Consider the following 24,750-nt stretch of genomic DNA (forward strand, 5'->3'; position numbering starts at 1 on the left):
AGCACCTCTTCATCTTCGATACTGTGAACAAATTTTTTTCTGCTGCAAGCTCCTTCCTTTGCATGTTGTGAGAGGTGGTAGTAGAGCTAAAACAAGAAATCAATGTCCAGTAAACACGGCTTCTACTGCGCATGCGTTAAAAGCCACGAGCACTTGTTCATCTGTGCTACAGCGAAACACTTCGCTTCTACTCAACAACTGCTCATGAATCATAAGGTATGTATTTCAGAACCCATGTTTACTAAGCAATTTTTTCTTGTTTTAGTCTATACTACCTCCTCCGAAAACAAACAGCTTGCTTTAAAAGATATGTTTCATAGTATCGAAGATGAAGTGCTCGTAGCTTTTAAGGCATGCCTTTTAGAGACCATGTTTACCAGAATATTTTGCTCCGAATGATCGTTCGTTTCGTATCCCTGAATATAAATCATTTCTTCTGAGACACCCAATATAATAAAGAACTAGTCGCTTTCTGTAAGGAGAATGGCTAAAACCATTTCTGACTTTACCTTGTGGTGAAATACTTTCTGTTTACAACTAAAAACTGTTGCAGAGGGTGGGCAGAGGAAGAGTTGCTTATGAGGTACGGAAAACATTGCGTACCATCCCGGAATGCCAAAGTGGTAAAATAAATGCTCTCTCCATCGTCAAAATCCGCAACTTGTAGCCGTAGTAGGTGAACTCAGGTAACAGATCGATAGTGCGGTGAGACCAACTGCTTTGCGCACTGGCCTGCCGAGGATGGATGATCCCTTGCAAAACATGTCTACAACGTATAACTACATGTTTGTGTGTTCAGTTAACAGATGTGAAGCACGAACATCGCTGCGACGTCTTATGAGGTACTCACACAACAAACAATCGTATACATATTCTATACGCAGATTGATATTAGTTTGTGTCATGGTTGTCAATAATAATGAGGCAAGCTGTCGGTTAGACACTACATCAATCTCAATAGCTCTCCAGCGGTTAATGTTACAGGGTGTTTACTCCCAGTCCAGGCGAACTCGTTTGCCGACGATCTAGCATTTCAGGTCAGTTTTGGCAAAGTCATCCACCTCTGCAATCGAGGACGCTGATGTAAGCCTGTGCAGAGGCGCTCTATCCGGAGGCAGCTGCCCTACATTCCTATTCATAACGAGACCTACCCGCGCTGTACCATTTTCTGCTGCTGTTGATATTACCCTATACCCTTCCTCCCATAAATCCTTGGCTTCTTTCCATTTCACTTCACTGGCCTCTATTATATCTGGACTGGGCCTTTGCCTTTCCCTTTTCAGATTTTCTAGCTTCCCTACCACGATCAAACTTCTGACTTTCCACGCCCCGACTCGTAGAATGTTATCCTTTCGATGGTTATTCAATCTTTTTCTCATGGTCACCTCTCCCTTGGCAGTCCCCTCCCGGAGATCCGAATGGGAAACTATTCCGGAATCTCTAATACGGTATACTTCGAGTGAAATGCGACACACGGATTGTGCGCGAAAACCTCTTTGTTTGGTTTCATTGAGAAAAATTTATCGATAGGTTTTTAATTAAACTGTTATTACGTATTCTTACCAAATATTCTATTTATTTGTAAAATAACAAACAAATTATGCGGTTATTCGAGGGGGGAAGGGGGGGGGGGGGGAACTTATCTTACCGATTTGTAAGAATGGAAATAATGTGTATCAAATGCAATGCAAACATGGAGAGGAATTTCTTTTGTGTGATCAAGATTGCCGCGCGGGATTAGCCGAGTTGTCTAGGGCGCTGCAGTCATGGACTGTGCGGCTGGTCCCGGCGGATGTTCGAGTCCTCCCTCGGGCATGGGTGTATGTGTGTTTGTCCATAGGATAATTTAGGTTAAGTAGTGTGTAAGCTCAGGGACTGATGACCTTAGCAGTTAAGTCCCATATGATTTCACACACATTTGAACATTTTTTGGTCAATATTTAGTTCTGTGATAAATACCATTCAGACTCAGTTGCTGATGACAGCCTTTTTATTAACAGCAAAACTTACGTAAATGTAATTTAACCAAGCACCATCTGTGCGTCTTTTCTACGGTGACAATGAAAAAACTCTATTGACATTACCCACATCGCATTACATGCTTCTATAACAATGTCACTGTCGTTATTTATTGTTCTGTCTCATCCTAAAACATACTGTTTTTTATAACAGCTTGACTCTACTATGCTTGCTTGTATCGTATCCTTTAATTTGAATCCGTATCAGCTGTGTTGGGTTGAAATGGCGGTGACGAGGAGTGAGTGTATGCCCAAATTTTTGCCAGTTCGTAGATTTTCTATGTGGAGAACTGCGGTTTATAGACATATATTATAAGGGGAAGTCCAAAAACGAGACTTACAGAGAAAAGTAAGTGAACTGTTTATTATTTATTTTGCGTTGAGACAAGACGGTCAGGCCTTCATGGAAAACTATTTCCTGTTGCCTACGGATTCATGGTTGTATCCAGGAGTGCACCTCTTCGTCCGAAGCAAATAGATGACCACGAATGCCTTTCTTCAGTGTTTCGAAAACAAGGGAAACGCATGAGGAAGTGTCGGGACTTTATGGAGATACATCAGGGTTCCCCAACGAAACTTCAGCAGCTGGACAGGCATTATCCTGCAACATAGTCATGCTGTCCGTCAACATTCCTACGTGTTTCATCTTCATGGAGCGCCTTAGTTCTTGAAAAGTGTCCACGTAACGCTGTACGTTAGTATGGCGCGGTGTTCCGGGAAGTCAAGGAGAAACGGGCCCTTACAATCAGTTCGGAAGAAGAAGTGTACGCTTGTCTCACAGTGGAACAGTTGTATTAACAACTACGGCGATTACTTAAAAAAAAAACCGAAAAAAAACAGTTTACTTACTTTTTTTCCATCTGTCTCACTTTCATTTGACTGTCCCTTATACGTCCATACCCTCCATATTTTCAAATTTATCACCTCCTTCGGCGTTACGACGTTGAAGCTAACCATCTCCTCTTTCGTCTTTGCCGCGGCAGGCATCTTGTGAATACCAACAGTATGGTTGTGAACATTATCAGGAACAGTTGTTGACAAATAGGCACAGTAATGCTGAATACATTTCTTTTCACTGACCTCGCACGACATTAGTGCTAAAATTCTAAAATCTTATGCGTCGGAACAGACATCTTGAAATATACAACCCCCTTCCCCCCTCTCTCTCTCCTTTCCCACCCACAAAAATCACAAGTTTCAATAATGTTCAAATGTGTGTGAGATCGTATGGGACTTAACTGCTAGGGTCATCAGTCCCTAAGTTTACACACTACTTAACCTAAATTATCGTAAGGACAAACACACACACCCATACCCGAGGGAGGACTCGAACCTCCGCCGGGATCAGCCGCACAGTCTATGACTGCAGCGCCCACAAGTTTCAATTTCTGAAAACTTATGACGAACTTAGAATGAGAGATCATGTGTTACAAAACACTTTTCTGAAACTCAGGTTTTTAACACACTATTTCTTATAAGCAAAACAATAAAAATGTAAGAGTTGATATAAACAACAAGTATTACCGTCTGTCCTTGTACCAGTGTGACTTTGCTCCCCAGTTCTGCTAGATACATATCCGCACAGGTCGGTAGTCTTCCTGAACATGACGTCATGTTAGAATTATATAGTAGTACCTTCAGCTGCTGGCGGGCGTTGATATATATCAACGGGGACAGGTGAAAATGTGTGTCCCGACCGGGACTCGAACCCGGGATCTCCTGCTTACATGGCAGAGTCCCGGTCGGGGCACACATTTTCACCTGTCCCCGTTGACATATATCAACGCCCGTCAGCAGCTGATGGTATTAATATATAATTCTAATTTGGTTCTAGACGGCTGCAGGTCATCAATTGTGTCTGTTCTTTCGGACATTCATGTAAGCATATGACGTCAGGTCTTCAACTGCTGCCAGCCGTAACATAAAACAGTTGCATTGCAATTACTTGTTGTAGCGTACGTTTCGGGAGTATACTTGTATTCCTAGGTTTTAGAAAAGCTCACCATGAATTTTTCAGAAAATTTAATTTTCTGATTGAAATATTTCACGAACTGAGATGTTTTTCTAGTTACACAGTACCTCGCCCGACTGCCCATAGCATCACGCTGGTCACCCATTATCACGTTCATTGGTGCCGGCGCAACGGAAAGTTATGCTTACGTTGCATTTAATACACGTGTACAGTTTTAAACCTGCGGTGCCGACTTGTTTCAGCGATTCGAAATAAAATTTCCTGGGAGGTGCTGGACAGCTGTTCTGGTGCGTTTCGTCCGAAAGTAAAATGGCTCAAATGGTTCTGAGCACTATGGGACTTAACTTCTGGGGTCATCAGTCCCCTAGAACTTAGAAGTACTTAAACCTAACTAACCTAAGGACATCACACACATCCATGCCGGAGGGAGGATTCGAACCTGCGACCGTAGCGGTCGCGCGGTTCCAGACTGTAGCACCTAGAACCGCTCGGCCACTCCGGCCGGCCCGAAAGCAAGCTCTGCCCTCACCGAGAGAGGAATGTCCAGCTTCTAAGGTCAGTATCATTTGGCGAACTTCCTTTTGTCATTGTTCAGCATCACGCAATACACAACAAACAATAGTAATGACAGGTAAAGTATAAAATCCGCAATAGTAAGAAATAAAAATCAACTACATCTCATTTCTCAAAGATCGATTCCGTAGGACATTAGGGCACCTGATACCGCAGCATAGTGCAAGCTGGAAATAATACGGTGGTGTTGGAAGTTGGAGGTGTGGCATCTGTGGGCGGTTGGCGCGGCTACAGATCTCCTGGGACTGGCTGGAATCGTGTTGTGCCTTGGTCGCTAAACTCACTACACTAACTTCCTCGGCCGCAGTTGAACAGACTTGCTGGTAGGGGTCTCTACTTTAGTTGTTGATGAGCGTATTAATTTACCACGGCCAAACCCTTTATATCCACTGTGACTTTCTCAAGATTGCAACGGAAATTTTCTTGTAACAAAAGTGACAGTTTCTCCGCCAAGTCTCATCGTAAGGTAAGTTTATTGCATCACCCCCTTCACTACGAGCAAGTTTTTAATCAAAGGAAAAGAAACTTGAGCTTTGTACACAGAAGCCGTTCATAATGCCTGTCTAATTACGTGCTCCGCAACACATCAAAGGCCGCTCTAATCCGGTAATTACCGCTCCGTCGCGCCAGCTACACTGCCGTCTGCTCCTTCATTGGCCGCCTTGGGTGGTCCCGCCCCTTCAGCGGCGCATTCCATTACTCTTTCTCCGGTCTGCATTTCATGCTCGACTCGGAAATGCGTTTGATGCCAGGAGGTCTTCATTACAAAGGGAGACTCCCTCAGGGGCGGCAAATTAATGCAGGATGTTTTGCAACGCAGCGGCCGCACGCCCTCTTGGTGATACAAACGAACTTAAAGCTACAGTTTCGCGTTTTGGTAATGGAGAGCTCTGCCGCTGTAGCGCTGCAGTGGCAATAGCAGAACGCTTGAACGGAGTGCCACAAAACACAATGCCACAAGCATTCCCGTTTATCTTCCTGCGTAACATCAGAACTTGTAGCGAGGACAGCTGATTTAAGCCGGCCGCTGTGGCCTAGCGCTTCAGTCCGGAACCGCGCTGCTGCTATGGTCGCAGGTTCGAATCCTGCCTCGGGCATGGATGTGTGTGATGTCCTTAGGTTAGTTAGGTTTAAGTATACTCATGCTAGTAAATTAAGGATAATGCTGATACATGGTGAAACAACGCTCTGGTGGGCGGTTTGCGGGTTTAAATCACCTCGGGGTATGACCATGCAATGCATCTGACTTGCGGTCGTCGCACGGTGGCGCTGGCAGCAGTTTACATACGCAAAGGTGTGTTGGTGCATGTCAGATTACAGTGCAGCGAGTAAGTGTGCAGACGTTTACACACGTGCTAATGGTGACTGCGTGTTGAAAATGGCTCAAAGAACACATATTGATGACGTTACGAGGGGCAGAATATTAGGACGACTGAAGGCTGGTCAAACGCAGAAGGTCGTAGCACAGGCCCTCCGCGTGCCACAAAGTGTGATCTCAAGATTATGGCAACGATTCCAGCAGACAGGAAACGTGTCCAGGCGCTACAGTACGGGACGTCTACAGTGTACAACACCACAAGAAGACCGACATCTCGCCATCAGTGCCCTCAGACGGCCAACGAGTACTGCAGGTAGCCTTGCTCGGGACCTTAGCGCAGCCACTGGAACAGTTGTCTCCAGACATACAGTCTACAGACGACTGAACAGACATGGTTTATTCGACCAGAGGCGTGCAAGGTGAATTCCACTGACCCCTGGTCACAGGAGAGCCCGTAAAGCCTAGTTTCAAGAACACAGTACTTGGTCATTGGAACAGTGGTCCCAGGTTATGTTCACGGACGAGTCCAGGTATAGTCAGAACAGCAATTCTCGCCAGTTTTTCATCTGGCGTGAACCAGAAACGAGATACCAACCCCTTAATGTCCTTGAAAGTGACCTGTAAGGAGGTCGTGGTTTGATGGTGTGGGGTGGGATTATGATTGGTGCACGTAAACACCTGCATGTCTTTGTCAGAAGAAAAAATGGTTCAAATGGCTCTGAGCACTATGGGACTCAACTGCTGAGGTCATTAGTCCCCTAGAACTTAGAACTAGTTAAACCTAACTAACCTGAGGACATCACAAACATCCATGCCCGAGGCAGGATTCGAACCTGCGACCGTAGCGGTCTTGCGGTTCCAGACTGCAGCGCCTTTAACCGCACGGCCACTTCGGCCGGCTTTTGTCAGAAGAACTGTAACAGGTCAGGTGTATCGGGACGTCATTTTGCACCAGTATGTCCGCCTTTTCAGGGATGCAGTGGATCCCACCTTCCTCCTAATGGATGATAACGCACGGCCCCACCGAGCTGCCATCGTGGAGGAGTACCTTGAAACAGAAGATATCAGGCGAATAGAGTGGCCTGCCCGATCTCCAGACCTAAACCCCATCGAGCACGTCTGGAATGCTCTCGGTCGACGTATCGCTGCACGTCTTCAAACCCCTAGGACACTTCAGGAGCTCCGACAGGCACTGGTGCAAGAATGGGAGGCTATCCTCAGCAGCTGCTCGACCACCTGATCCAGAGTGTGCCAACCCGTTGTGCGGCCTGTGTACGCGTGCATGGTGATCATATCCCATACTGATGTCGGAGTACATGCGCAGGAAACAGTCGCGTTTTGTAGCACATTGTTTCGAGACGGTTTTCTCAACTTATCACCAATACCGTGGACTTACAGATCTGTGTCGTGTATGTTCCCTATGTGCCTATGCTAAACGTGGCACTACATTCTGCAATTATCCTTAATATATGAGCATAAGTGTATTTCTAAGTCTAGGGGCCTGGTGACCTCAGATGTTAAGTCCCATAGTGCTTACAGCCATTTGAACCATTTGAGCTGATTTAAATAAGCACACTACAGTTGTGCAGTAAATTATCAAGAATGATGTTCCTGGTGACTAAATCCTAAACACTGGCGATTAACCAACAGCATGCAGCGACTTACGATGCTCTGCTTCACTTTTACTTAGCACGCAGAATCATCACGCGTGGAAATTCTCCTGGTGCACAATTGTATTGTGGTACTGGTAGTGCAGGCACTGAACTTTATCAGCCACAGTTTGTAAATTTCAGTCCACCATTTTGCAACGAAGCCACATCTTCAAGACTTTGCATTACAGAACTACTCTGCATAGTTAGAAAATACTGAGTACAATCAATACAAATTACTTCAAATATATTAATGCGAAACTGCGGAAAGAATTTCCATAGACAACAACAGACTTACCCTCTAATAGTTTCAGATGTATTTAAGAACATGTTTATTAATCAAGATCCGTGTAAGACTGATTCCACAACTTTTTCCACTCAATGCGTTTGGATTTTCGCGCACCTCCCTTTTCCGTGAAAAAAGTATTCTCCAGGTAATTTACAGTCTTTCTTGGTATACTCCACGGCATGATATAAAAGCATTCTATATTATGACGCGCAGATTTTAACCCCACTGACTCCAGTCGCGAATTCTAACGTATTAATATCGGTGGATCAGTGGTTATCGGGTGATATGAGGTTTGGATTTTTAAGGACGAACTGTATTGTCCCGCCGGAGGTTCGAGTCCTTCCTGGGTCATGGGCGTGTGTGTGTTGTTCTTTGCATAAGTTAGTTTAAGTAGTGTGTAAGTCTAGGGACCAATGACCTTAGCAGTTTGGTCCCATAGGAATTCACACACATTTGAATATCTAAACTCAATTATAGACCTTATATCGTCCAGAAATTGATGGCAATTAGAGCGCATGCATTCAGCTTCTGAATTTCAGGTGATAAGATGACACAAAGTATGTTGCAACGGTGAGATAGTAACATCTAAAAATATTTGGGCTGAGATGTAGGGAAGAAATGTAAATCTTATAGGGTAATCAGTGACTTTAAAAATAATTTTACGTTTTTGCGAATTTAACGCGTTGATTTTAATCAAACTTCGTAGTCATATAATAGACACTGTTCATGACATCAATTGTTAACTGCAGACACATACAAATGTTGTATGTTATTGCACGCTATATTGTCATTGTGCCATTTCATTCAACAGCAGAACTTTCAGGAATGGGTAGTTGTGCAAGTCGTAGTACTTGGCAACAAAGCAGTGGCACGGTAATATAAATCTCTGCTGCCAGGTGCTATCAAAATTGCTAAGTACAGCGTATCTGTTGAACAATGTCTTTCAGCACATACGTAATAACAGGAGTACTTTAGTGCCTTCGGTGTGGGAATGTTCTTAAAGTAGTAGTGTACTGCAGGACCGTGTGAAGTACAGTTGAACTGTGGAAACAGCATTTTTGTTAGGAAAAGGTGAAAGAGAAAGTATAGCAAATCTGTTTCCTTAATACTTTGCATTATAAATTTATTCTCACGTAGGCGAAGTATCAGTGAGCCATTTAAAGCGATATTACGAGTCCACGAAATTATTAGGTTTCTCGTCTTAAGTGATCGTCGAATTTACACAAATGTGAATGGAGTGCAACGAGGTTCATTCAGATGACAAAATTCGTTGCCTGCGATAAAGCAACAATGTGTAAGTTCTACTGGATAAAAAGAAATTCTAGTCCATCGACTGCAGCTTATTGGTTTGAGGGCCAATGACTAGTGAGCATTTAAATAACAGAATAACGGAGCAGAATAATTTCTGCACGGCAGTTTTACCTTGTACTTCCTTCTGTCTCGTTTTAGACACCGCTCAGTACAGACCTACGCATATTGGAGTTTCGCGAAATTTGTATGAGGAAATGCTGCTCTATTCACCGATAGCCAGTTCAGAAAGCATAGTCGGTAATCCAGATAGTGTGGAATAGTCCCTCCGTTTGACTGCGATTGTTGTGTTTATACATTTAAGTAAACAACGGTAGCTCCAGGTTGGAATATCAACAATGTTAAGAAGAAATTTAAGCAGATTGTTTCAGTCTTTCACCATTATAAGTGACTTGTTCAATACGATTTCTTTCTTGCTACTACTGCGTCATGTTCTCATTCCTCCTGGTTCTGTCTTGCTTCCGTGATCCTGGCATTCGACGATCTGTCATCTTCCATCGTCTGCCTGTATCTGTACTTATCCTGCACCGACGGGAACGGATTTCTTTCCTTTATTCCAGTTGTTTTCCAGTCCTCACTGACATTTGTCACCCAGATCTTACCAGTTTAGCATGTTGCGATCCATAGCTCTCTAATAAACATGCTGGCGTCCATCTTCATGATGTACGTGGCATATTCGAATCTTCTCTTCCGTACCACGCTTCAAATTAGTTCTCCACTCTTATACAGCTGCTGGCGTGATTTGTCTATCCTCAGAATACACCTTGTTTTTTCGTGCTCCACACGTATCGCAAGAAAGTGGTCGTTTCCCTTGAATTTCATGTGGTATTTTCGATTGACAACAGAAGTTTCGAAATCTCACGTTCCTCGATAGGTTCCATGGGTTGCACTTGCAACCTATCGTAGTTTCTGCTGAATTTGGGATATGTCTGCTAGGCTTATGTCCTCCCCCAGATAGTGGAATCTGTGAAGATTCTCCACCACTTGATCGTCAACCACCCAGTCCGTGTTTCAATTCACCAATTTAATCCTGTTGTCCACTATCTTGAGGCCAGATTTCACTAAAATTTCAGGTAGATTTTTGGATGTCAATTTTGCATCTTCTTGATTGTTATTTAGCATCATAGTTCCCTTGGGGAGGAGTTGACAGAATGTGGGGGGTTCAAATGGCTCTGAGCACTATGTTACTTAACATCTGAGGTCATCAGTCCCCTAGAACTTAGAACTATTTAAACCTAACTAACCTAAGGGCATCACACACATCCGTACCCGAGCAGGATTCGAACCCCTGCGACCATAGCAGTCGCGCGGTTCCGGACTGAATCGCCTAGAACCGCTCGGCCACCGCGGCCGGCTGAGGGTGGGGGGGGGGGGGGGGGGGGGGATAGTAAAATAAAATAAGAGATTCGTTTATGGTTCAGTCATGAAATTAAGTTATTTAGAAAAAATAAGAAAAAAAGACTGTGCAACGTTAAAATCGAAGGCAGAAGACGAGACCAAGAGCAGCAAACGCATGGTTGGATCAAGTGAAGAAGATTACCCTTCTACCTCTTCACATTGTGTGAAGAAGAGCTGAAGATCGCTGTGGGTGGAGACGTCTAGTTGAGGGTTCAGTTACTTAAGAAATGAATTAAGAGACGAGGTCATTTTGCTCATAGTGAGTTAACTGATTAATGATGATGATGGGAGTTTAATACTAGACATTCGCTTGCATGTAGACATTCCGGTTTGTAATGCGTTATCTTTTGTGTTATTTTGTGTTGTAAACGTCTTTAGTCATACGATATGCCGTTCCGATTTTATGTGTCCTTTCCTCTAAAGCGTATTTTTCCAAACCATTTTCCTGGATTACCACCACAATGTATTAAGCTTTTTCACCTTCTCAGTTAGGCGAAATCGGTTTTCAGAACTTTCGGTGCATTTTTAATTAGTATTTCTATTTTCTCTGAAGAAATTCTGAAGCCAGTTCTTCCGGTTGTTTCTTCTAAAAGATTAATTTGTTTTATGCAGCAGATGCCACCGTTACAGGAAGTATACAAGAAATCTGCAAATGTGAGACAGTTCATTGCAATATTTTTATTTGCTGTCCCAACCTTATTGGTGAAATCGTATACCGTTCAGTTTTCCGTTCCAAATTCTCAATGTTTTTTTCTTTTAGAACACAACTAAAAATAATAACAGACAGGCCATCACCTTGTAGTACCTGTACTTATTTCGAAGGTCTGAGGTCTCTTCGATAGATTTCACTCTAGATACTGTGTCTATTAAGTTTTTCACGAATTAGATTTGTTAGTTTAGACTTTTCACCAAATTCTCTGACTGTATTTTGTTATGTGGGTTCCCGTGAGATCACCGAAGTTAAGAGCTGTCGGGCGTGGTCGGCACTTGGATGGGTGACCATCAAGGCCGCAATGCGCTCTTGCCATTTTTCGGGGTGCACTCAGCCTCGTGATGCCAATTTAGGAGCTACTCGACCGAATAGTAGCGGCTTCGGTCAAGAATACCCTCTTACGACCGGGAGAGCGGTGTGCTAACCCCACGCCAATCCTATCCGCATCCTCCACCGAGGATGACCCGGCGGTCGGATGGTCCCGGTAGGCCACTCGTGGCCTAAAGACGGAGTGAGTATTATGTTATGTATAGTTTGTGTGTGGTTTTTTTACATCCAGTTTATACATATGCAGCACCCACGGTTTGGTCCACGTGCCTCCACTCCTGGACCACTTCGTTTAGAACCGAGTTGGACAGAGTCGATGACAAGTCATGTGCTGGGCTGAGTCTTTAGTTTGTTTAGAGACCGGTAGGTTTATTCGGCTGCGTGGTAATGTCGGGCTGCTCTAGTTGCAGCGTCTGGAGGGCGGCATATCACACCTCGAGCTCGTCTCCGGGGCGCGCCCGCTGTCGGCCGAGGGGCATTGTTCCCGGCGCAAAGTAGCCGCCGCGCGCGTGCAGACCATTGTGCGGCTGGCTGCGCCCGTCCGAGCGCGGACAGCTGGGACCAGCGGCGCGTCAGCTGCCGGCGTAAACACGAGGGCTGGGCGCCCCGTGGAGTGGCATGGAGTGGCAACGCGGCGCGCGGGGGTGGGGACGGAGGGGTATCGGGGGAGGGCCACGCCAGTTTGCGGTGCCTCCGCGACAAAAGGCTCCTTCCACAAAGAGGCGCCGCCGGCGAGGCGAGACGAGACGGGGCGGGACGTCTTTACTTTGTTACGGCGTCGCAGCTCGTCAGTGAGAGGCGGCGCGGGCGGGGGCGGTCGGTGGGGAAGGGGTATGGGAAGGGGGGGGGGGCACAAGGAGTTCGCGACCAGCTAGCTTGAAAAATGAGACTCGCTGCGGTCGTCGCCCTTCATCTTCAAAAACATGAAATGTGACTCGGCTCCAACATGTGGTCTGTTCTGAGCTAGTGTGACTTTCCAGTCTTCAGCACAGCAACGACAAATCGAGACAGTACATGATCAGGTAGTGAAGAAGCAGACATAAGTACACAGGAGCGCAGCGTGTGCCTCTTTTTCATATAAGTCAAAAAAACAGCATATTCACGGCTGTCACCCGAAGAGGAATTCAGGTATGGCTTTTCAAACGATTTATACAGCGAGTTACATCAAAGTTCAAATATTCAGGAGTATGCGTCCACGGCCTCATAAGATGAGAAAGCGCATGGGAGACTGAGATTAACTGGAAGAATTGTATGGAAATGTAGTTCACCCCCTCTTCCCCAAAGTAGTAATGGTTCAAATGGCTCAGAGCACTATGGAACTTAACTTCTGAGGTCATCAGTCCCCTAGAACTTAGAAATACTTAAACCTAACTAACCTAAGGACATCATACACATCCATGTCCGAGGCAGGATTCGAACCTGCGACAGTAGCGGTCCCGCGGTTCCAGACTGTAGCGCCTAGAACCGCTCGGCCACTCCGGCAGGCCCCAAAGTAGTAGCTTATACACTAGTGGCCATTAAAATTGCTACAACAAGAAGAAATGCAGATGATTAACGGATATTCATTGGAAAAATATGTTATACTAGAACTGACATATGGTTACATTGTCACGCAATTTCGGTGCATAGATCTTGAGAAATCAGTACCCAGAACAACCACCTCTGGCCGTAATAACGGCTTTGATACGCCTGGGCATTGAGTCAAGCAGAGCTTGGATGGCAGTTCATCAAGTGTAGTGACTGGCGTATTGTGACGAGACAGTTGCTCGGCCACCATTGACCAGACGTTTCCATTTGGTGAGAGATCTGGAGACTGTGCTGGCCAGGGCAGCAGTAGAACATTTTCTGTATCCAGAAAGGCCCGTACAGAACCTGCAACATGAGGTCGTGGATTATCCTGCTGAAATGTAGGGTTTCGCAGGGATCGAATGAAGGGTAAAACCACGGGTCGTAACACATCTGAATTGTAACGTCCACTGTTCAAAGTGCCGGCAATGCGAACGAGAGGTGACCGAGACGTGTAACCAATGGCATCCCATACCATCACGCCGGGTGATACGCCAGTATGACGATGACGAATACACGCTTCCAACGTGCGTTCACCGCAATGTCACCAAACAAGGATGCGACGATCATGATGCTGTAAACAGAACCTGGATTCATCCGAAAAATGACGTTTTGCCATTCGTGTACCCAGGTTCGTCGTTGAGTTTAAGCTGGATAACAGTTTGTCGGTACATGGCTTTGGTAACACGTAGACTTTTACAGAGTGGGAGGTAAATATGGGCTGAATTTCATAAAGAAATAAATGTAGTGGGGAGTTACAAACTGTTAACAAGGTTCTACGAAAATAACAATCCGAAAAAAATGTTAAACACGAACGAATTGTGCTGCATTTAAGAGCAGCTGAAAGACATGTGAGGCGAAATTCTGCACTGCTTCGACACAGTAGACATTAGAAGATAATGCTTCTGAACAAGAGGAGTAGACGGTATTGTAGAATGGTTTAGAGGCGCAGTGCTTCGGATCCGAGGTGGAAGCTCTGGTTAACCACAAGTGGGTCAGCGAGGCTGTGTAACTGGCGAGGTGACCGCGAGTGTTACGAACAAAGCCATTAGCACGTATTCGGCTGCCATTACGGGCTGCAGGCCGCCGGTGAAAGGCAATATGACGAGTGGGACCGGCCGGCGGAGCTGGTTTGCCGACAGCACTCTAGCGCCCGCAGGGAAGATCGCTGTGCGTGCCAAATAGTCAGTTCATTATATCTGTGGTTAGTGGAGAGCGGCCTCCTTCTAATAAGGAAAGTACCCCAGGCCGAACGGCGAAAATGCAGTAAAAGTGATTTTCAGATACGGAGATGTTGCTGTTCTATTATCCTTCAACATATCGAGATCATGTTTAGTTTGTAGCATCTTTGGAAGGAACGCACATCAAGTTTCAGCAATATTGGTCTATTTCTATTTGTTTGGCATTCATGTGAATCAAGGAAGTCGAGTGATTGTCAAAAAATGGACCAAGAAGAATCTCGTGGGGTGATTAAACATTACTTTATGAAAGACAAAATGCCTCAGGAGACTAAAGAGAAGCTTCATAAACATTGCGGTGACTCTGCACCTTCGATTAGAACAGCTTATAAGTGGTTTCAAAATTTGCGGAGTGGCCATATGGGCAAACGTTCTGGACGCCCTGTGGAGGTTACACGACTCCAGAAATCATTGATAAAATCAATGACATGGTGATGGATGACAGAAGAGTTAAGGTGCGTGAGACTGGTAGTGCTGTGGGCATCTCGAAGAATGGGTATATAATATTTTGCATAAACATTTGGACATGGGAAAGCTATCGGCAAGATGGGTTCCACGATTGCTCACGCTTGACCAGAAACGGAATCGTGTGAAGTGTTGCAAGGATGGTTTGCAGCTGTTCAGGAAGAATCCGCAGGACTTTAAGAGTCGTTTCCTCACTGTGGATGAAACATGGATACATTACTATGCTCTTGAGACTAAGCAACAATCTAAACAATGGGTTTCCGAGGGAGAATCTGCATCAAAAAAGGCGAAGACCAGTCCTTCAGCCGAAAAGGTTACGGCGACTGTCTTATGGGATTCGCAAGGGATAATCCTCATCGACTATCTGGAAAAGGGTAAAATTATTACAGATGCCTATTATTCATCGTTATTGGATCGTTTGAACACCGAGCTGCAAGAGAAACGCCGGCGATTGGACAGCAAAAATGTCCTTTTCCATCACGACAATGCACCAGCACACACTTCAGCAGTTGTGGTCGCAAAATTGATGGAAATAGGATTCCAACTCGTTTCACATACCCCCTGTTCTCCAGACTTGGCTCCCTCGGACTACTATTTCTTCCCCTATTTGAAGAAATCGCTGGCGGGACAAAGATTTTATTCAAACGAGGAGGTGATTGCAGCAACTAATAGCTATTTTGCAGACTTGGACCATTCCTGTTATTCGGAAGGGATCAACAAATTAGAACAGCGTTCGACGAAGTGTATAATTCTAAAACGAGACATGTCGAAAAATAAGAAACGTTTATCCCAAACACTAAGTAGTTTTTATTTTTGCTCGGACTTTTCAAACGCCCCTCGCATCTAACACCCTGCATTTGTGTACACTCGATGTTTGATGGGTAACAAGTCCAAATAAAAGAGAAGCCCAAGTCATAGCAGACACCAGAAACTATGCCTGACGTCTTACTGATGTCGTTCGATTGAAAATTGATAAACCGCAGGTCACATGATCGATATTTCCGTTTCTGCTCTGTTAACTCCAACCAGTTTTCTGCATCGAGATACAGAGGTATGTTAACGAACACTTGGCAGACATATGGTTAAAAAACTGAAATTCCTGTCGCATCATTTGATAATGGGATCTCTGTGGTTATTGATAGTGTACTGTCGCTGTGCACATACACAGAAAATGGTGTAGCATGTCCACATGCGGAACATATAAAGTGTGCCAGCTACTGTTTACTTTGTTTTTTAATAACTTTACTGAAACTTTACGGTTGCGCTTCAGGGATGAATGAGGGAACAACTTCAGACGCTACAGTAACTTCTGATATAGGATATAAAAGTCTGTAATTACTGCATATATTGCATTGCTTCAGACAAATGTTTAGCTTTTCAGCAAATAATACGTCATTTATAACTCCCGTGAACCAGTTTTTTTATAATTGTCTATTGCGCGTAACCACTTATGACGGAGGATGACGCGAGTGTAATGAACTCTAACGCGGCCAGCTGCTGGAACTCACTTAATTGCGAACAGCACTACCATCTTCACAGGCACACACATTTCAGTTGCTCGGACTACACAAAGTATCGCGGGTATAAACAAAAACGAATTTGTCTGAAGTACGTAAACAGCTGCTGCTTACAACATTTACATTATATAACAGCAGAACTGCAATACTTGCCGTAAGCTTCTACGCCTTCTTGCTACATTCAAATGCTGGTAGCTGAGTGGTCAGTGCGACGGAATGTCATACCTAACGGCTCGGGTTCGATTCCTGGCTGGGTCGGAGATTTTCTCCGCTCAGGGACTGGGTATTGTGCAGTCCTTACCATCATCATTTCATCCCGATCCACACGCAAGTCACCGAAGTGGCATCAACTTGAAAGAACTGCGCCAGGCGAACGGTCTACCCGATGGGAGGCCCAAGCCAAACGGCATTTCCATTACCAGTCGCAAATTCAGTCGTTGGCAACTGGAAATTGTTTATTTGGGAGCGAAGATATCATACACAAGTAAACAACGGAGCCTTAAGAACTGTGACTGTATGCGTAGTACCAATTCCACGTCCGTACTTCGATTTTTAGTACAGTTGATAATTGTTCATCTTGTTCAGGATATAACTCCCATGTATAAAACAACTTCAAATACCTGATTACTTCAGATGTAAGTTGACGTGCTAAATATGTGACGTAAAGCTTGTAAAATCTTTATGGTTAAGTACATTGTAACATTTTACTCAAGTCAATATTTATGACGTCGTATCTCTAGAATTATGTATCCTACAATTATATAATTTTGCAAGTACGTTCGGTAGTGTAACTGGATACTATTTGCAAATTATGTTGCGAATTGACTTATTAGTAAAGAAGTAATAATTTGGAACGTCGTGCCACAGTCATCAATTGCGAAAATGCAGTAGGCGATAAACGTTTTACCTTTCTTTGTTTTATGGGGAATGTCAGCGAGAAAGTTTTCGAAAAAGTTTGAAATTATGTGTAAAGTTTTCGAAATACTGAATGAACAGTCTAGATAATTTATGCACTGAATGAATAGACTAGGCAGTTGGAGCACCATAAGCTACTGTGCCGCAAGACATTGAAACGCCTCTGTGGAGTCGTTTCACAATAAGCTTGTCTCATTGGATTCTGTGCATCGTATTCTGTCCACCGTCTGATTACCGTTAAGTTTATTAACTCTCCCAGAAAGACTGAGCAATCAAACTAAAGCTTATTAAATGATATTATGTTTGATTTTTTTATGTTCCATAGGAAATCATGACCTGTATTTATTATGTTTTCTCTTCACCCTACCTTATGTGTGCGTGAATATGACTGAATGAGTGTTTCTACGTGTGGTTCCGGGTTTCTTTTGTGGGGACGCTGAGTTGGTTGTCGTCTGCTAGGAGCAGGTTACGTTTGCTTCTCGTTTGGAGGGTAGCACTGGATGACCAACATAGGATCCCAGTACCTGGACAGAGGGGTTTACCCCTTTTAGTCTGAGGTTGGTTTGTCTGTCAGGTTGGTGGCGGAAGCATACCCATCTGGCAGCTTCCGTTGCACCGGTAGTTAGGTAACGCTCGGTGGAGAAAGGACACAATGAAGCCAGCGGTTGGTGAGTACAGTTCGTAGCTCCTAGAGAAGGTTTCTGCTGATATAAAGCCAGCCACTGTGGCCGAGCGGTTCTAGGCACTTCAGTTTGGAACCGCGCGACCGCTACGTTCGCAGGTTCGAATCCTGCCTCGGACATGGATGTGTGTGATGTTCTTAGGTTAGTTGGGTTTAAGTAGTATAAGTTCTAGGGGACTGATGACCTCAGATTTTAAGTCCCATTGTTCTCAGAGCCATTTGAACCGTTTTGATGATAGAAAGTAGGTCGAATTAGAACTTTCCTATGTGAAACTTATGGAATATTTAAGTACTTCAGCTTAACTGAAGCGTGTGTAGTTATGTATTTTCTGAATGTAGCATAATTATTTTGTTAAAAAATCGACGATGATGGTGGTTGAAATCAAAATTGCGGAAGTTGCTTTGTTCCTTTCGGACATCATGGTGTGGAATGTCTAGCACTGAATATGTTTAGGAAAAGCTAGTCAGTATAACTTAGGATGAACGTGAGAATAATAGTGTTTTCGAGCGAGTGTGATTTTTATTGTTCTTATTTTCTACGTTTTCGTGGAAGATGCTATTGTCTCTTTGTGTTCGTCTTGTACCTCCTGTTTGGTAACCGATGATCCTCCTGGTCTTCTACTGCAGTGCAATAGGTTTTCATATTAGCGGGTTAATTGATCCGCGTGTTATAATTTCAGTAAAATATCAGTTTTTCGTGCGCATAGAGGAAATATTTGTAACGGTTTGTTTCTCAACGGACCACGTGTAAGTTTAAACGGTTGGGGGAGGGGGGAGGGGAGGTTTCTGCCTTGCCTAGTTAATTATATTTCGTGGTGCCAAAATCATTCTGGTATGCACCATTAGAATTTCTTACATTTGTGCTTGGTTTAATGTCTAATTTCTGAACAGTGAACTCGTAATCAAGTTAGCCGTTCGTAAGCGGCAGGCACGGTTTCCATGTCGCATATCTACTCTACAAAACCTAGCGAATCGGATAAACCTCTTTCCAAGCTTAGTGTTTTTTCCTTTTTAATTGCGCTATTCTACCATTTTTTGGCGAATTATTTAGTTAAATTCTTTATTCAAGCACGAGTCATGTGTATTCATAGGATGTGCATCAAATTCCGTCATGAAATAAATGTGCTACGTAAAAGATAAATTCAGCGTCCTTTATCCTTCTCATTGATGCCACTTTTCAAATTAATATTTTATTCCCCGATTTTTTTAGAAGTTAATCTCCTTGCTTGTGATGAATAAAAATGGGAGGAAAAATCAAAGCGAAAGGGTGTACCGTCTCAAAATTGAGGACTTCACATTTAATTAAACAAGCTCATTGATGTACGACATACAGTGCTGTTCATCGTGTTAGTTTCTTTGAAAAATTTGCATTCTTATAATTAAATTCTTAATTTAATTAAACTGATAATTTCCAGTTCGGTCTTTTCTTAATTGTTAGGAAGGACTTGCGCTGGTGGCGACCCTGAAATTTTTAAATTTATAATTGTCCTTGTGAGGTGGCTTAATCAGAAATTGTGCACAAGGGTTACATCTCCATTATTCTTGCTACGTAACGTATGTCGAGCCTTGACTAAGAACCGTTTACAGTTCTACATACATACTTTACAACATGTACACGTTATCCAGCTTTAACACCTGACTTATTGTATTGAACCTTTAATGGAAGCCTATACCTCTTAATGAGTAGATTATGAAAGCATTTTACATTCTTAAATACCGTCAATAAATGTATGAAATGCTAGAAATTAAATTTTTGTTTCCACTGAAACCCCTTATGCGGGCAACCTGCAACAGGTCGTTTGGCCTTTTTACCATTTATTAATATGGACTGTAGATGATTATAGTTTTAACTCAGGCGACCTCGAGTTTGTTGAGACTGTCAACGTATGTAACAGTTCCGCAAATACAACAATAGAAGAAAGTAAATTTTCCTTAAAATACGACGCGGACATACAATTATTTCAACTCTGGACTATGTATAATGAGTGGATATCTATCTGTTTTAGATTCAAAATTCCAACTCACGAATCAGTCTACTGTTGGTATGTAGAGACGGAGGGAAACCCTATCGTAGTGAGAGATATGTGATGGTTCATCGAAAATAATCAGTAAAACTTCTTTCTTATTTGAAAAAGTTTGCAAAAGAATAGAGAGCAAAGGAGGTTCCATTTCGACAAAACAGATGTGGTCAGCACAAGCAAATAAGAAAACTTTAATGCGAATTTCGACACATGACAGTTTTGCAAGTATAAGGAAAGTTAATCCCATAAACAGTAATGAATCTCACTTTATCAAATCACGCCAACCGTTTCTTCAGTACGCTCATTCTCTGGAAAGTGAAGCAAAGACTAAAACCGATTTCCGGCAACGATGCTACACCAGTGAACGAACGACCAGCGCGACGGCGACGAGCGCAGGCCTGCCTTTGTCACGGATTTCTTTGATCTGCTACAGACCTGGCCGCCTGAAATTCCGCGGGCCGAAGACGTCACGTTCTGTTGTATCCCTGCAGTCGGCCGTTTTATTGGAAATGGGACCAGTCGCGTAGTTTCCTTCGCTCCCTTTGACATTATTTCGCTTCTGCTGGCATTCGTTATGGCCGCTCCTTGATTTTTACTCTCAGAAAATCTTATCTCTCCGAAGCGAAGTTTGTCTTTAAATTACACATCGTGTTTTTGAGTGCATAATACTGATCGCAATGCGTCAACATGTTATTCTGTTTCATTAATGTTTTCCCTTCATAAAACAGGTAATTGAAGCTCTTGTTTATTCTTCTTTAATAATACGACTTAACAACGAACATACTTTCGTTATGCACCACACGTTTCCCAGCAGTGAAATTATCAGAGACGAAGAGGTATGAAAAGTTTGTAGAGCATCTGGGTAACTATCAAAAATAACGTCTCGGCGTTAGTACGGCTAATGAAAAAAGTACTGGATGTGTAAAGACGATTGTATGTGTCGTTAAATTCGGCCGCTCTGCTCTAAAATTATGAAAAGTATTTCGAAAGTTATTCATACATTTTTTAGAATGTGAAATTCATTTATAAATATCGGCAGTGTCGTACAAGTAATCTATTCTTCACTTCATGAGAAGTAGTTCGTATTTCACTGCTACTGGCAATTCTTACACGATCTTCATGTTAGTCTATGACTGCCTAAAACGTCCTCTGTATCCTTGCGCACATTTGGTACATTTATCGCAGATCGAGAAACTGATGGTATCCAAATATTTTTTTTATTGTAACCATAGAATGATCTGAATTAGAAACTTTTGTTTACGCCTATTTTTACGTCGATGATGTACAATCTCAATTAGATTAATTCGTGTGCTGTATAACATAAACCAAAGACTGTGGTAGTTTATATTAGAAAACTTGTCATCCTTTTTCCCCTTTAATAAATGAGTACATCAAGTCTTTATGGTTTCGTATCTGTCCAAGATGCTTACTTCTTTAATGCTGGATCTGCTACCTGCAGAAAACTGAGAGAAACATTGATAAAGTAACTCAGCACTTCTGGTAATGAATCATCCGAAGACGTGGAAGAAACAACTACTTGTTACTAAACTGCTGTCATTTTTGACGAAAACGAAACAAAATTCGTTCGTTATAAATCGTATTTATACTGACAGTTACACAGAAAAAAATCTGACAGAAAAAAATGATTATCAGGAAAAATAATTTTGAAATCCGAAATCAATAACATACAGAGAGGCACGATGCTAAGACGATGACACTGCATTATTCCATGTTGTTAAAGTATAAGCGGTGCTAAGTTTGAAAGTCATTTGCATTCCATTGTAATTTGCATTTATCCATACCAGGCAAGTTTAACCTGCAGAATCATGGGAAGGGGATGTGGTCCTCAGACGATCTAACTCCTCATCCGGAAACGTGTGGCGCTAGGCGGGTGGGAATTTGTAAGCGCCAGGATCCTACAGCCGCAGCACCTTCCGGCGTGGCACGGCAGAGCTCTAGGTAATTTCCCTGGAGGGGCAGAGACAAAACAGCAAGAGTTTTTTTTTCCCGAGAAACATGATCTTGTTTCCTTTTTCACCTCTACGCAAGGTAGCGAAAGAAATTTGTTCTGCTACCAGACGAGCTGACCCGAGAACTTCACGCGTGATCAGGTCTTGAACAACATGAAAATTGCTTTTGTGAAAATCTGACGCACTGTTCGGGAGCTAATCCATTAACTGCTAAGAACAGTTATACAAGCATGTTACGTCACAGTGTGGCTGGAAAGTCACGATAAATTTTGTCTTCGGCGCCAGTCTGTTGGTTAGTTTTGCGAAATGTAGTGTTAGGAGGGCTATGCGAGAAGCGTTCAGTGAATTCGAAAGTAAAGTTCTATGTACTGAGCTTGGCAGAAAATCCTAAGAAATTTTGGTCTTATGTCAAAGCGGTAGGTGGATCAAAACAAAATGTTCAGACACTCCGTGACCAAAATGGTACTGAAACAGAGGATGACAGACTAAAGGCCGAAATACTAAATGTCTTTTTCCAAAGCTGTTTCACAGAGGAAGACTGCACTGTAGTTCCTTCTCTAGATTGTGGCACAGATGACAAAATGGTAGATATCGAAATAGACGACAGAGGGATAGAGAAACAATTAAAATCGCTCAAAAGAGGAAAGGCCGCTGGACCTGATGGGATACCAGTTCGATTTTACACCGAGTACGCGAAGGAACTTGCCCCTCTTCTTGCAGCGGTGTACCGTAGGTCTCTAGAAGAGCGTAGCGTTCCAAAGGATTGGAAAAGGGCACAGGTCATCCCCGTTTTCAAGAAGGGACGTCGAACAGATGTGCAGAACTATAGACCTATATCTCTAACGTCGATCAGTTGTAGAATTTTGGAACACGTATTATGTTCGAGTATAATGACTTTTCTGGAGACTAGAAATCTACTCTGTAGGAATCAGCATGGGTTTCGAAAAAGACGGTCGTGTGAAACCCAGCTCGCGCTATTCGTCCACGAGACTCAGAGGGCCATGTACACGGGTTCACAGGTAGATACCGTGTTTCTTGACTTCCGCAAGGCGTTCGATACAGTTCCCCACAGTCGTTTAATGAACAAAGTAAGAGCATATGGACTATCAGACCAATTGTGTGATTGGATTGAGGAGTTCCTAGATAACAGAGCGCAGCATGTCATTCTCAATGGAGAGAATTCTTCCGAAGTAAGAGTGATTTCAGGTGTGCCGCAGGGGAGTGTCATATATTGCTATTCACAATATACATAAATGACCTGGTGAACGATATCGGAAGTTCACTGAAGCTTTTTGCAGATGATGCTGTGGTATATCGAGAGGTTGTAACAATGGACAATTGTACTGAAATGCAGGAGGATCTGCAGCGAATTGACGCATGGTGCAGGGAATGGCAATTGAATCTCAATGTACACAAGTGTAATGTCCTGCGAATACATAGAAAGATAGATCCCTTATCATTTAGCTACAAAATAGGTCAACAACTGGAAGCAGTTAATTCCATAAATTAGCTGGGAGTACGCATTAGGAGTGATTTAAAATGGAATGATCGTATAAAGTTGATCGTCGGTAAAGCAGATGCCAGACTGAGATTCATTGGAAGAATCCTAAGGAAATGCAAACCGAAAACAAAGGAAGTAGGTTACAGTACGCTTGTTCGCCCACTGCTTGAATACTGCTCAGGAGTGTGGGATCCGTACCAGATAGGGTTGATAGAAGAGATAGAGAAGATCTACATCTACATCTATACTCCGCGAGCCACCTTACGGTGTGTGGCGGAGGGTACTTATTGTACCACTATCTGATCCCCCCTTCCCTGTTCCATTCACGAATTGTGCGTGGGAAGAACGACTGCTTGTAAGTCTCCGTATTTGCTCTAATTTCTCGGATCTTTTCGTTGTGATCATTACGCGAGATATATGTGGGCGGTAGTAATATGTTGCCCATCTCTTCCCGGAATGTGCTCTCTCGTAATTTCGATAATAAACCTCTCCGTATTGCGTAACGCCTTTCTTGAAGTGTCCGCCACTGGAGCTTGTTCAGCATCTCCGTAACGCTCTCGCGCTGACTAAATGTCCCCATGACGAATCGCGCTGCTTTTCGCTGGATCATGTCTATCTCTTCTATTAATCCAACCTGGTAAGGATCCCATACTGATGAGCAATACTCAAGAATCGGACGAACAAGCGTTTTGTAAGCTACTTCTTTCGTCGATGAGTCACATTTTCTTAGAATTCTTCCTATGAATCTCAACCTGGCGCCTGCTTTTCCCACTATTTGTTTTATGTGATCATTCCACTTCAGATCGCTCCGGATAGTAACTCCTAAGTATTTTACGGTCGTTACCGCTTCCAATGATTTACCACCTATGGCATAATCGTACTGGAATGGATTTCTGCCCCTATGTATGCGCATTATATTACATTTATCTACGTTTAGGGAAAGCTGCCAGCTGTCGCACCATGCATTAATCCTCTGCAGGTCCTCCTGGAGTACGTACGAGTCTTCTGATGTTGCTACTTTCTTGTAGACAACCGTGTCATCTGCAAATAGCCTCACGGAGCTACCGATGTTGTCAACTAAGTCATTTATGTATATTGTAAACAATAAAGGTCCTATCACGCTTCCCTGCGGTACTCCCGAAATTACCTCTACATCTGCAGATTTTGAACCGTTAAGAATGACATGTTGTGTTCTTTCTTCTAGGAAATCCTGAATCCAATCACAAACCTGGTCCGATATTCCGTAAGCTCGTATTTTTTTCACTAAACGTAAGTGCGGAACCGTATCAAATGCCTTCCTGAAGTCCAGGA

At 43.4% G+C, this 24,750-nt stretch overlaps 1 protein-coding gene across 2 annotated transcripts in view; it reads right to left on the minus strand.

Moving 5' to 3' along the window:
• Positions 1 to 24,750, minus strand: part of LOC124612952 (atrial natriuretic peptide receptor 1-like) — a 1,199,832-nt gene that overhangs the window by 726,529 nt on the left and 448,553 nt on the right. The gene's annotated exons all lie outside the window — the stretch shown is intronic.

The sequence above is a fragment of the Schistocerca americana genome, chromosome 4 (assembly GCF_021461395.2).
Source record: "Schistocerca americana isolate TAMUIC-IGC-003095 chromosome 4, iqSchAmer2.1, whole genome shotgun sequence".
Classification (NCBI taxonomy): Eukaryota; Metazoa; Arthropoda; class Insecta; order Orthoptera; family Acrididae; genus Schistocerca; species Schistocerca americana.